Raw genomic sequence first — 14035 nt, forward strand, 5'->3', positions numbered from 1 at the left:
TGTCTGGTAATGTGGTTGTTGGAAAGAAACAGAAGCACGAAAAATCTAGGTGTAGGTAACAGGGCAGTATTTATTTGAGCATCTCTTTCTGAATAGATGATTCCCTGCCTGGCCAGTAACTGGGCAGAAGGGTATATCTGGCTCCCAAAGGTACCCTAAAGAATATTCACACAGAGATTTTCTGTTTGTTAAAGTTTTCAGTGAAAAAAACAGTTTGTTGAGCACTGAGACAATGCTGACCATGATAATCCATAATGCTCCTACAAAAGAACTCAGTATAGTTAGAACAACAGCGATTTGCAGTGATCTTGAACGTTGCAGACAAGGTATAAATATGAAATGATTTAAGAAACTGTTACAGGGAAAGGGCTCTTGTTTCTCTGATTTCACCCCAGCTGCCATAAAGAGGGAGCAAGTTTATCAGGATAACCTATACTTACTAAGCTTATTGCATGTCTACATGTGCAATCAATGCTCATAAAGCTTACTGTTTTACTATGCAGTATGCTTTCCTTGAGTGGATGTCTACACATGTGCCCATTGGGAGCAAATTTGCTCTTAACAGGAACAGTTTAGAGCAGGGATGTTCCTGCCATGCTCTGCCACAATATGGCAGCCAGGGGAGGCTCTAGGCTCTCCAGGGTGCCAGCCTGGCAGGGGCTACCAATGCCAGGGCTAGGTTCTGAGAGATGGGGGGAGCTGTCCCACCTCAGGGGCAGCTGTCTCCCATCCCCTGTTGGCACTGGATTTATGACCCAGATACCTTGTTCCAAGTGGCTGCAAACCCTCAAACCAACTATGACTTCTTCCATTTGATAATAGTCAAAGTTTATTGATACACAATGAGAGCAGATAAGAATAATGCAAGCAAGGCAAACAAAATAACCCCTTCCCTGATTACTTATCTACCAGTCCTAAGGCTATCACAAAGGGAAGGTACGTCTGGCCAGTACATGAGCTTTCACCCTGTGGTTCTTACTTGAAGGTCAGATGTCAGCATCCTGGAGATTGAGGACCAAGCCCCTCCCCCCCCAGTGGTTTTGGGTAAGACAGGCTGGTTATGTGCCCTTTGTCCATGGTGGCCTTGGGTTCCCTCCTTGGGGACCCTTTGCTGCTCTGAAATCCCTCCTTTTGTATTCTTTCCCTCCTCTGATGACTCTTCATCTCCAGTTACCATTGATTGGTTTCCCTGCAGTTGTCATACTATTCACATCCTGTTTTTTTAGAATATTCCTTTGCTTTCCAAACCCATGACATGCATACATCCTAATTTGGTCATTTGCAATTCCTTAATTTGAACATAAGCCTGCCTCTTAATTTGGTCCCCAAAAGCAGATGTATTTGGAAGAACAGTGATTACCTTATTTCTTGAATGTTGTACTAAGCCTTAGGTTTGTTATGGCTGCTGCAAGAAACCTTTCATTTGTTTGTGTCTGTTTTTAAATGTTATGTCTAAGTTCCAGGGCTACTTTGTGCTTTGTACAAAGTCTGGGTAAAAAACAGTTGTTTTCCCCCAGGAAGTCATAGTTCTGGGTGGAGTAGGTGAAATGTCACATGGCCTGGACATGCTTGCCCTCATGCCTTATTCATTGCAAACATGCTCTTAGACTTAGAGTCAAATGGTGTGCGTGCTGTGAAATGCAGCTAATTTCCCCCTTTTTTCTTAAAAGCTAGGAAGATGCCTTAAGAACACAGGAACGTGTACAGAACTTTCAAGCATTCTCGGTTGATTTATCTTTTCTCTTTAGACCCAAGCAAGACCTCCATTTTCATAGTTTCAGACTCTACCACTTGAACTATGTTTTGGCTTGTTTTGAGTTGGAATGGATCCAGAACAACATTAGGTTAAAACTTCTGTGAATTTATACTTGTCTCTCAACTGAATAAAAGTTTGCTCAGAATTCTAGTCCTGACCTGTTCTGAGGGACATCATCCAAAGACACAATGGATGACAAATTCCTATAGAATCTCTCTATGTAGTTCTGCAAAACCCTTCAGCTTATTTCTATAAGCTGACAATCTCTCTTTATGTAGATGCAAACACTGCTGTCATTATTTGTAGAAGTTAATCTACTATAGCTCAGCTACAGTAGATTAACTTCCACAAATAGACAGTAACCCAGATTTAGATTAATGAGAGTGCATGCCTTAGATGGAGCCATGCAGTCTCAAAGAGGATAGTCATTTGTTGGGTGTTAGATGAGTCTTTCCTTCAGTGTCCACATCCTATTCACGTAATCATTTGGCTGTCTCATGAATGCATGTTTAAGTTATGCCCACTCAGAGTATTTTCCAAAATGTTAACTGAACCAATGGGTAGCCACCCACATTCTAATCAAATGGCATATATAACACTGAAATTCTGTTCTGCTTCAAGGGAGCTTACTCCTTTGAGAATACTACAGTGCTTGCATATATGTCTCCACATATGCAGTTGCACCTGTCATAATCTAAATTCCAAAGAAAGAATACCTGAAAAACACTTGAAAGAAACACATTATGGCTTCTGAGATGAGTAGTGTGACAGTGGGATCCTTTGCAGGGGAACCCACCCCTCTAAAATCTACTAGCTACGGGGGAAGGAAACCCATTGGATTATACAGAACTGGCACATGCTGCTTGCAGCAGTGTTCTGTGTAATGGTATGTCCATGTCTGTGCATTATGATACAATTCACTTTGGTTTCTTTTTTAAGTCAGAGAAATACTAGCTGATAGCAGAGCAGTGTCGGCAGAAAACACAAATGTACTTTGTCTTTACTTATGTTCTCTCTGGAAATCCCAGCAGGTGTGCTCATGTAGCATGCTGCCTTTGTCTAGTTTGCTTAGCTGAGTCAATACGGGGAAGCAGAGAAAACTTTTACATTGCCCAGGAGGGGTTTGGCTGTGAAAACAGGGCAAAGGAACATATTGGGCAAAGGTGCATAGAAACTTCTGTCTCCTGATTTGAAGTCAGCTTCCCAGCAACCTGAGCACTACAGTAGAGTACCTTAGAGAATCATTGGCTGATACTAAAATATGAAACTGCCCTAAAATAGCTTTACACAACTATGGTTTTCCTGGTCTCAGCAATTGACTGTTGACCTCCGTGTGAATTATATTTCAAGTCCGGATGAATGTTCACCAAAAATCACATTTTCTTTTCTTCAACAAGTGCTTTTTAAATTATTTCAATGGATATGCTATAGTTGTTACTAAAGGTCTGCAGCCTTATCACTTTGAGGCTTATTGAGGTCTGAGGTTTTCCAAATACAGCATTAAGGCGATGCTCAGGTGGTGACTCCATAACTATGATTATGTTCTACAATAGGCTTAAAATGGGGCACATATTCTTGTTTTCCCTCCCCCTAAAAGTATGTGACATTTTGGAGTGTAATTTAGGTTGAGTTCTTAGCCCCATTGGGCCTTTGTATACAACACAAAATTGGCCTTTAAAGCAGCTTAAATGCCCTTTTGCACCGCTTTAATGGCATTGCTGTTTGCATGCTCGGCAGCGTATTCCACTTGAAATAACTTTGTAATATAGCAAGATAAAACACCTCTGAGGTGCGGTAGTTTGCTAGCTAACAAAATGCAACAGTGCACAGGATGCTGGAAGTAGAAGTTCTCAGGGTTTGGCGGGCTTCCAGTGCTGCATGCATCATCCCTGCTGCCTTCTTTCGCCACCAGCACACCAGTGCAGGCAGGCAGGCTCAACTGAAGTGGGGGGAAAAAAAGTGGCAAGGAGCCTGATTTTTTGTAATTCCAGAGCCTGCCTGCCTGCCTGAGCTGTGCAGTGGCCCAGTGCTACCTTTTGCAAGTGCAGGGGGTGGGGGAGTGCTTCCATTCATGGTTGCAGTGCTCCCCAGGACCATCAGGGCCAGATGCCAGTGGGTAGGTGCCACCTGGGGGACACTGCCGCCATCATGGAAGGTAGCACTGGCCCCCTACTGCCATGGCGGGAAGCACCAGGCCCCCATGCACTTGAGGGACAGGTCAGCCTGCAAGCAGCTCATCCCCCCACAGAGAAGCTGGTAAGGGTTGGGCCCCTGCCCTTGTGTACATGCCATGGGGGTGAATTCAGTTTAATTCTCCCTAAATTGAAATGGTGGGTTTTTAAATACCTACCATTTCAAATTAGGGAGAATTAAGCCAAATTAAACTCCCGTGGCATGCAGAAGCACCTTTAAATTTTTGGTTTAGTTGTTGATTAGCTTCGGGGGGGGGGGGGGGTTACTGTAAGTCTATTTGTTTGTTTTTTTAAAAAGGAAGGATTTCAAATTTGGCCTTGTTTGGAACATCTAGTGATGCTACTTTTCCATCACCCTGGCTGCGTCTACACAAGCAGCGGACTGCACAATTGTTACTGCACAGTCATTTAATACTTGCTTATGCATTACTATGCAGTACCATCCCCGCTCAGTTTTTTTCAGATGCTACTGCACAGTAGTTTGTTACTATTGCTCAGTAGTGGTGCAACATGGTTAGTGCCCACCAATGCTACTGCACAGTAGTGTTTTGGGTAGATGTACCCTCTGTCTACTTAATTGCCCTACCAACACAGCAAACCACTGCACACAGGGTTCACAACTAATAGGAGTAAGTGGTGGGTAGTTTTGTAAATGTGTATATAGAAAACGAAAGGTTAAGGGAGGTAGAGTTAGGGTTTGCAGTGCTTGGTGTTTTGTGTATAGTAGTTGTAGCACTAGTAATCTGTGTGCCTGTGGATGAAGGGAAAGGGGGCACATCTGGTTGGGTGTCATATAACTTTCATTTCCTTGCTTCTGTGGATTCATGTGTCATGTTACATTTGTACTAACCCTTGCTGCTTAACAAGATGCTTTCTGTATATTAAAATGAAGAATGGTTGGACCTGTTTTACATGTAATTAAATTATTTTGAAAACACCCGTCATTCTGGTATGGATGCACCAAGTATAAAATTAAGAATTACATTGAATTTACCTCTTAAATTTTTTTGATATTACTCAGTTTCTATGTTTTCTTCCTTAATTCTTCTTTTAGCATCTTTGAGCATGCCAAAACCTTGTACAACTCATGTTATTGTGGGAGGAGCAGGGTTTTCCACCAGATTCTGGAAGCAGTCCTGTTTGAATTCATTCTACTCCTGGTGAAAATCATGAAGAAGACTGCAGATAGACCTTTCAGAAATCTATTCTTGGACTCCTTCGGCAGGAGAAATTTCACTGAATCCAGCTGTTTTGGTGAACTGTGAATGGAGGATCCCAATTCCTGCAAATAGTGAACTGCAAATGGGCAATTCCAACTCACTAAAGCCATAAAGATTTGGGACCAAGGTCTTGATTCGAATGTACAAATCAAGTTCAATGGGAGTTCATATAATGCAGATATGAGACCTTTTATATAATTTGCTTAAAGGATGGATTGTGACATGTTACACTAGATGAAGGGTACAAACAGTTGTTCAAATGACCAGACTCAAATTAGGCAGCTTACTATTTGCTTTCATGCTGATGGTTAAGGCAATCTAAATGTAATGCTTGAGTGTATCCAAAGTTTCCACTTGGACTTTGTCACCTGTGTGGGAGCGCAGTCTCTTGACTAGCTGAAAGTGGACCATGGTATTTCTTGTTGTTTTGCTATGCTTGCAGATGAAAGCAAAGATGGTTCAAAAGTGTCCCTGAGAACACATTAACTGGACACATTTGCATTGCAATTAATGTGTGTGAATTAACTTTGGAGCTTATTGCTCCAGAGTTTTTTGCTCCCAGGCATGCCATTTCAACATACATTCATATTGCTCTGGAGTTTATTCATGCACAGCACATGGTGCTCGGTTGGAGTAGTCTTGGCTGGCAGGGGACCCACAGGTTTAGCCTGCCAGCCCAGGGCTGCTCTGACTAGGCTCCATGTCCTGCAGGGGGTTGGATGAGGCATGAGGGTGCTTCAGAGTAGGGGCTGCTCGCGCTGTGGAGGGAATTACTAGGGCACAAGGATGCTTCAGCATGGGGGCTGCTTGTCAGTTAGCCCCTCACTGAAGCACCCTCATGCCCCAGCCAGACTCATCACCATCTGTGTGTGTGCTGCAGCACACAAAACAATGCCACCACAGGGTAGTACTTGTGTTTAGCTCGACTATGCTGAGGTGGCATTTATTAGCTTACTGAGTCCTAATAGGTTTGCATGTGTAGATGGTGAAGTTTTACTGCAGAGCTAATTACCTGCATGTAGATGCACCCACTGATAGTCAGAGGATAAATGGATTGTTTTGACTGAGCAATGGGCCTGCTGATCTTTCGCTGGTATATAGTTCATTTTGAAAACATAATAGGACTATTGCAGTACTGATTTTTCTTTCTAAATTATAAACATCAGACTGAAATACAAACCTGCATTTGATATACAATAATGAAACACAACTTGAAGCCTCTTAATTTGTAAAGCTGATGAGGTATATGAATAATAGTAATGCTAAGTACACTGGGTTCAAATATTTAGAAAGCGAGCATGTAAATGGGTTACATCATGAGTGCTTCTACACGAGACGCTTTACTGTGCAGTAGTACTACCTGCTGCCGGGGTGGGCTCCAACACCAGAGCCCAGGTGGGGACTATATCCCCCTGCCCCAGCAGCAGGGAGCTTCAAGCTCCCCACACTGAGATTACAGTTGGGGAGTGGGGGGTTGCGAGCTCCTTATCTCTGTGCCAGTCCCATGACTGCAGAACTGGCATTAGAAGCTCCCTGCTGACAGGGGCTGGGAAGCCTGTTCTCCACCCAGCACCGTGATCACAGAGCTGAGCAGGGAACAGGCTCCCTAGCCCCCACCCCACGATCACAGAGCAGGGCTAGGAACTGTCCCAGTCAGGGGCAGATCCCAGCTCTGTGCCGATTGGGTGATTGAGGCATGGGGCTTGGAAAGATCTGCAGGGGTGCGGCAGGTCTCAACCCGACCTGCTGGTGGGGCAGCTAGTAGCGACCCCCAGCTGGGTAGGGAATCCCTAGCCAGGAGCTTGCTACAAGTTGCCCCACCAGTGGATCAGGTCAGGGAACTGGGACCTCTCCCTCTCCTGGAGCTCTTTCCAATCCCCTGCCCTGATTGGGGGGCCAGGGCCAGGAGCTCCCTGCTGCTGGGGCAGGGGGGCATTGTCCCTGCCCTAGCAGCAGGCAGCCCTGTGGGGACAGGGAACTGTGTCCCAGGCCTGGCCAGGCAGCAGCTGTCTCTTGGCCCAGTGCTCACTGTGAGCCCCTGGCCTAGCACCTAAGTATGGGTGGCTGCTGTGCTGTGTAACCTTAACAGATGCTAGTAACGGATGCTAGCATTGTTAGTTTTCAAAGGTGAATTGTAAAGGCAATTAATATTTCAAATTAAATATTGTAGCAGGCTCACCTTTCAGAGCTTGGGTTGAGTCCCACACTTGAGATCCTGCAGTTTTGACTGGTGGAGCCCATCCACCAATCAGGAGGCAGCAAGAGAAATACAGTCACACCCCTTTCCTGAGGGGAGGGGAGAAGAGCTCCCCCAGACCTGATTGAAGACTGCAAATTGTCAGGTCTGGAAGACTTCAGGGGCAGAGCCCTGGAGCGTATAAAAGGAGCTGCATGCCCAGCACAAGGGGAGATGCAGCAAGGGACTCAAGAAGAGCAGAGTCAAGAAAAGCTGGGGAGCTCTCCCCCAGCGGGCAATAGGCCCAAGGCTCCTGAAGCTGCCACTGGAGGAGCAGCCTTGGGAGTGGTGCGAGACCGCTCAGGGTGTTGACGGCGCAGAGGGACGATGCATGGAGACCCAGCTCTGGGAGCAGTGTGGGAACACTTGGGCCCATCATGGTACATGGTTCGGTGCACGGAGCCCAGGCTTTGGGAGCCACAAGCATCAGCTCAAGCCTGCGACCCCGGAGGGCCAGTGGGCCACATGGTGTGTGGGGCAGCGCACGGGGCAAAGGCCTTGGGGGCCGCAATGAGGCGGGTCAGGCCCCATCTCCCAGCAAGCGGCCAGGTCCCATGGTGTGTAGGGCGATGCATGGGCCCAAGCCTTGGGAGCCGTGGCAGGGCAGCTCAGGCATCATTGGCACAGGGAAATAGTCGTGCTGCAGCGTGAGGCTCAGCACCCAGAGGCCAGCAGCTGTGGTGCAGCATCTAAGAGGAGCTGAGCCCTTGGTGCCCAGAGCAGGGCACAGGGTAGGGAGGAGCACAGCAACACAGGAGAGGCCTGGAGAGGCGCTCCAGCACAGGAGACCCCATCAAGCTGCGCCCTGACCACCGCCATCTGAGGGAGCATGAGTCAGTGGGCCCTTCGGTCCCACAGGGGAAAGATGTTTGGGGCAGGAAAACTCAGAGAAGGCGCTGGGTAAGCACCCCTGCCTAGTCAAGGCCCTAAGGGGAGGGGCCCTTGGTGCTTCCTGGACACCCCCCAAGGGACCCCATTGGAAGGAAGACTATCTGTTGCCATGGGTCAGGGACTATGTTAAGAAATAGGTGTTATTAAGATTGTTTCTGTTTGCGTCTTATATTTTGTAATAAAAATGTTGTATTGTGTTGTTGTAGTGTGTTGATGCTGCTGAAATTGTTTTATTGTGATGGGTAAATAGTGTTATTTAGGGTTTAACTTTGGTTATTGGTTAATGTTCACTGTGTAAATATATGTATATGATATCTAGTTTTATAATTATGTATATTATAACTCAATAAATTGTATCTAGTTAAAAACTTTGGGCTTGGACTAACTCTATAGGGGAAAGAGGGATCTGCTCAAAATTCTGGAATCCCTCTCATAGCACCCCCTCCTGCCTACCTATCCCATCCAATTAAAAATGGGGCACACCCTTGGGTGTACCTGGGTTACAATAGGAAAGCTTCAGGTTGGGTTTCCACTCTGTGTGATATGATTCCCCAATTCTAGCTCTCTCTTTCTACAAAAGGAGAAGGTTGTTTTTTTTTTCTTTTTTGCTCATCCAAGAGGGGAAACAGAATGAAGACCAGACTTGATACTGTTTGAGGCCATCAGAAATGGGGAAATGATTGAATAGCATTAATGGCAAGATGTGCTGAGAATCCATAGCTTCTAGTGACTTCTATTAATAACTATTAATGACTTCTATTAATAAAGACTATTAAAGACTTCTATTAATAACTATTAAAGACTTCTATTAATAAAGACATGCAAGTTAAAAAAATTTGGGCTAGGCTGACAACAAGTGGGTGGCAGTTCCAGTACTAGAAATTCAGTGTCTCTGACTGCTGTTACCAAGACCACTTTTCTGGATGTGAGGCACAACTATAAATTCTATCTCTTTCAATTCTTTTCTTGTCTTTCCTGTCATCTAGTAAACAACATATCAAGTAGGGAAACATGGCTGTGCATCAAAAGAAGCTGTCATTTGAGTACTTGAATAGGCATAAATATATAACTTTGCCATTTAAATGACTTTTACAAACCACATGCAAACTATGGCATCTTCTTTTTTTAAATGATTATTCACAAAAAATGACACGTGGATTACAATATGAACTGTGTGAGTGTGGATGACTGTAGTGACTTGGAGGGTGTGGTTTTTTTGTACAATAAATAGAAGCCCTCTGTTGCATTGCAGCTTCAGAAGAAATTTTCATGCAAAGAGTACCAGCTGATGTTGATGTCAATGGAAACATCTCAGTGGGGATGGGCGGAGCTTTAAACCACTGACATTCAACCAGTTATAACTTTTTTGCATCTATAAATTAGTCTGTTGATGTCTCTGGAAGACTACAAGAAATATAAAGGGCTGTTGTGCTCTTGATGGTCTTTTCAAGGCAGCATGATCAAAAAGAACAAAACTTGTTTGGCTGACTGATTAAAATAAGATATGAACACAGAATTTTAAATAGGTACTCTACGATACCAAAGGTTTATTAGTATTTTTTTTATCTTTTCCTTTCCCCTCTACCTACCTCCAATGCATTTAGACTTCGTTTTAACTCCACAATTGGATTTAAACAAATACTGCCTCCACTGGGAAATAAATGCTCTTTTCCCATCTACAATCTTTGCTACATTATATTATGTATGTATTAAAGCATCAGTGTATGTAATCTGGATTGAATTCACAGCTAAAACTAATCTGTGTATTAGTGAAAGTTCATTTTCAGGTCTTACTGTCATTCATAAAACTGCATTACCAAAAACTGGGTGTTCAGGCTAGGTCTGGCTACAGTGCTATTCATAATGTAATGTCCCAATTGGGAGCACTTTAATGGTATATTTTTACAAAAATATATATATCTAGCTACCTTGCCAGCTGTTTCTTGATTCTTTTTGCTCATGCTTTCTAAGCTTCTGATATTCTACCTGATCTTTTTTGAACAAGAGTGCCCAAAATAGTGGAAAGATTTAATGTCAAAAGTGAAAATAAATCAGAATTTGCCCATTAATGCATTTGAATATAGGAAGGATGAATTTGTGAATGATGTCTGCGTGTCTCTCAGATTGTTTAAGAATGTGTAGTACTTATGAAAAGTGCAGATTGACAGACCATTAGAATAAAATCTAGTCATAGATCTAGTACAGCACAGATAATAGCAGGACACATTAATAAAGGAAGGCAGGTGCTGTATAAGGGATTGGTAGTTGCTGCTTTTTTGATCTACATGAAAAAAATGTTTTTGTCTAGTATCACTAATATGCAGATTCTGTGTTTTAATATCTATGAGAAAGTGGAAGTGATAAAAGTACACAGTCTGATTTTACCTTACATGTTATAGGCAACGGTGAGAGGATTGCCTTCCAGGGCTAGTTGCAAAATTCTCATCAGGTTTCTTCAGTGGAAAATAGGATTTTCAACTTAACAAAACAGTTTTGAAGGAAATCAAACACTCAATGCAAACATTTGATTTCTTTCATCAGAAAACCATACAATGAAATATGTTTAGGTTTTGGGTTTCTGTAAAAAAACAAACAACAAAAAAATCCCATTTTCTATGAAATTTTCTTCTTTACCAGCTGCATTTCATTTACTTTGGCATTTTAACACTTTCTGTTTTCTGGTTTTGGTTGCTTATAATTTCCAAACTCTAACAATCCAGATTGAAAACTTCCATGTTTGGCTTCTTCCTCAGTAACAAATGAAATCTTAATAAAAGCCTAAGTCACGCACAGGGGTGTAGGTTGTAGACATGTTGGCCTAAGGACATAGGCAGGCAAGGTTCTTTGGGTGAATCTGGTATCTTTTATTAGACCAAATAAGTCACGCACATGCACATAAGAAAATGTATAATCATGCAGAAAAGGCAGAAACCTTCAATGAATACTTCAATAAATATTATATTCTGCTGTAGGATGATGTATTCATATCAAATGTGTGTGGTGGAATTCTGGATAAAATGTTTAACCCTAGTAGTTGCTGTTTAACATACTGTTTGGTTGCTATTAACTTGAAGACATTTTAAAATCAGGAAGCCTTTCATGTAAGATCCCTTAGGGTTGGCTGAGGAGAGTTCTGATTCTCTGTTTTAATTTTACAAAAAAATTAAATTAAATTAAAAAATAGAATACAAGGGAAACTCCAGAAGAATGTTAATATTGTGCCAATATTCAAAAAATCTAAGTGAGATAATTCAGGTGACTAAAGGTTGGTTAAACCTTGCATCAGTCCTGAGGAACAGAATGGAAATACTGATATGGAATTTATTTAATAATAAAAGAGAATGACCTAATGTCTATTTTTTTTAGTTTTTATTGATACAAGTCTTATCAGACAAACTCATTTTAATTTTTTGATACCTCTAGCAACCAAAATTGTAATGATAACTTCTGTACGGCCTCTGACTTAATTCAGCATAACTTTCTCATTAAAAAAATAAACATCTTATAGTATCATTAAAGCATATATTAAATAGATTGAGAATTTGATAACTAACAAACGTATAAGAATTAGAGTAATTAACTATTGTAAATAAACAATGAAGGGAAGAGAGTCTTCTTTGTGGTCTCCAAAACACCACCAGCTGTCTTTGTGGATTATACTGATTTAGCCATGGTTTAGGTGATAGATTCAGTATATGGTAACTAGCTGTTATTCTATGGTCCATGTTACATAGGAGGTCACACTAAATGTCAGTTCATCCATGTCTACATCACCTCTGTACTATGCCATGACTGCTGAGAAGCATACCCGCCAAGGTTCCCTCTAAGCTGCATATGTGCATGGCCATGCACAATAAAAAATCTTGCCATGCAGTAACTTTTTAATGCCACGCACCCGCCTGAACCTGGCCACTGGCTGCTGCAGAGTGGGGTGGGGTGGGGTGGGCACACTGAGATACCCGTGCACTCCCAGCCAGGATCGCAGCAACAGGCAGGTAAGTTTGTTTCTTTATCACTGGGCTTGGGGAGCGGGGCAGATCAAAACCCCTACAGTGCAGGAGGGAGTGTGGTAGGGGCTGCTCAAGATTCAAAGAAGACTGATTGAAGGAGATGTTCGAAACCGACATGCCACATGCATCCGGTTGGCAGTGCATAAGTCTTGGAGATATTTTCCAATATTGTGAAAGTGGGGATGTCCCGTGTAACATCTGCGTACATGCAGGCACCAATAGCGAATGGACAACCAGAAAAAAATGGGACGACTACTGGAAATTAGATGATCTGAAATGCCATTTGACCCACAAGATTTACACAGATTCTGTGATGAAACTATGCAATCAAAGCAGAGGAATCCTGAAAAGTTTATTTTCTGAAACACGAGACATGGGAAAATAGGATAGAACTGTCTGAAAGGAAGCGATCAAATGCTGACCAAGTCAAAATCTTAATTGATAATGTTCTTCTCACAGTGGAATTAAATTCATCACTGCTATCAGTGCAGGAAATCCACAGTCACGTTGGCAAGTATGTTAAAATTCCTGAAAGGTAGAGAAGTAAGAACTATGCATTTGAATTTATTGACAGCATAACTTCTGTAATTTGTCAGGAAGTATTGAATGAAATGCGTACATTGCCATTCCACACTTGATAGCTGATGAAAGCACAGATATTTCTGTTAGCACTATATGCACTAGGCAGGAAACTGTTCCAATTTCTAGCAGCTTTATGTGGTTGGCTGTGGGCCTCTCAGCCTAGACCTGCCGGAGTCAAGGCTGCTCTGATCATTACCTTCCAGTACAAATTGGTCATTACCTTTCAGTACAAATGGGCAGACGGACTCTTGTCCCTATGCTGTAGGATGCGAGAGGAGAGCCAAGTACAGGTGTACAGGTTTTCAGTAGCATCTGTATGGTCTTTCATTATACCCTTGTGCAGAAGTAGAGGGGCATATAGGAGCTCTAGTGGGCTGGGACAAGGGTTTTCAACTGGGGTTATGTTGGCACTTCTGCTGCTGCCAATTGGCCACAGGGTAACACCCCTCCCCTCCTCCCCCGGTTGCTGATCGGTCACTGGGAGACCCCTCGCTCTCGCTTGTCTGGCTGCTAGGGGACTCCTGCCTTCCTGACTGGCTGCTGAGGGTACGCTGACCCAAAAAGGTTGAAAACCCCTGGGCTAGGATTATACCTTATGTCTCCACTCTGGCAAAAGTATAAATCAAATTCAATTAGCCACCCTGTCTTTGAGACTGAAAATGCCAGATCCATGCATGTGGCTATTTTGCTTGTGATCATCAGACCTTCACTCTCTTCCCTGAGTGTAAGAAATGGCACCCGCATTTTCTACTTTCTAATGTTCTTTTTATCTATCAAGTAGTTGCAGAAATCAGTGGCAACCATATTGATTCTTTCTGCTGTCAGGCCCATATAGAAAATAGCCTGCTAGTGCAATCAGTATTATCTGGTACCTGTAATAACATGTGGAAAACTGTGAGCCTAACTGCTGGAGTCCCACTGTGCATGTATGGCAATCCAGAAGGATTTGTCATACTTGCATGTAATTTGTGATTTTTTTTTCAGATTTGTTGAAAGGGAAATTTAGAATATAAGCATTGAGTCCTACATTTTAAAAGATTAGGATTGCAAAGTCAAGCTTTCAAAAGGAAGGAAATACCAGGAAGAAAGTTGCCTGTGCAAAATAAATTTAGCCATTCTACATATGCATTAGGATAGTATGTGTATGT

The sequence above is a fragment of the Alligator mississippiensis genome, chromosome 2 (assembly GCF_030867095.1).
Source record: "Alligator mississippiensis isolate rAllMis1 chromosome 2, rAllMis1, whole genome shotgun sequence".
Lineage (NCBI taxonomy): Eukaryota > Metazoa > Chordata > Crocodylia > Alligatoridae > Alligator > Alligator mississippiensis.